Below are 655 nucleotides of genomic sequence, written 5' to 3'. Positions count from 1 at the left end.
CTTCTCACGCACAGCACATTTCCAAAGGTCTCGGTCAGTAGTCATCGCCTCGGTGAGGCCCAATGTACGAAGGTCTTGCCTCACCACCTCAGCCCAGGTCATCCTGGGCCTACCTCTTCCACGGGTTCCCTCAACTGTTAGGGTGTGGCACTTTTTCACGCAGCTATCCTCCTCCATTCTCACCACATGTCCATACCAGCGCAATCGTCTCTCTTGCACGCCACAACTGATGCTTCTAATGTTCAGCTTTTCTCTCAAGATACTTACACTCTGACGGGTATTCACATTGACATTACACATCCAACGGAGCATATATATATATATATATAGGTTAAAAATAAGGAGTGTGTTGTGTAGCGTGAATATTTTCAGAAGTCAAACATGTATAGTAATTAATATTTGTTTTGTTTTGTTGTTTTAGTCGCATTCCCAGCAAATTCTCTTGCTGGTTGTCTCCAGGGTGGAAGCAATATTATCGACAATGGCACAAAATTGTGTTTGACACCCTGGCCAATACCTGACAAGGTGTTGGCGACCTTCTGCGTTTGTTCTCCATTTGTCTGTGTATTCAAGTATGTTTTTCAACTTGACTTTCTTTGTCTTCTTTATGTCTGTTTGTTTATGTGTTTAACTTCTGACTATATATGTATATATA

Source organism: Octopus bimaculoides, chromosome 26 (assembly GCF_001194135.2).
Source record: "Octopus bimaculoides isolate UCB-OBI-ISO-001 chromosome 26, ASM119413v2, whole genome shotgun sequence".
Lineage (NCBI taxonomy): Eukaryota > Metazoa > Mollusca > Cephalopoda > Octopoda > Octopodidae > Octopus > Octopus bimaculoides.
This window is presented reverse-complemented; position numbering follows the sequence as displayed.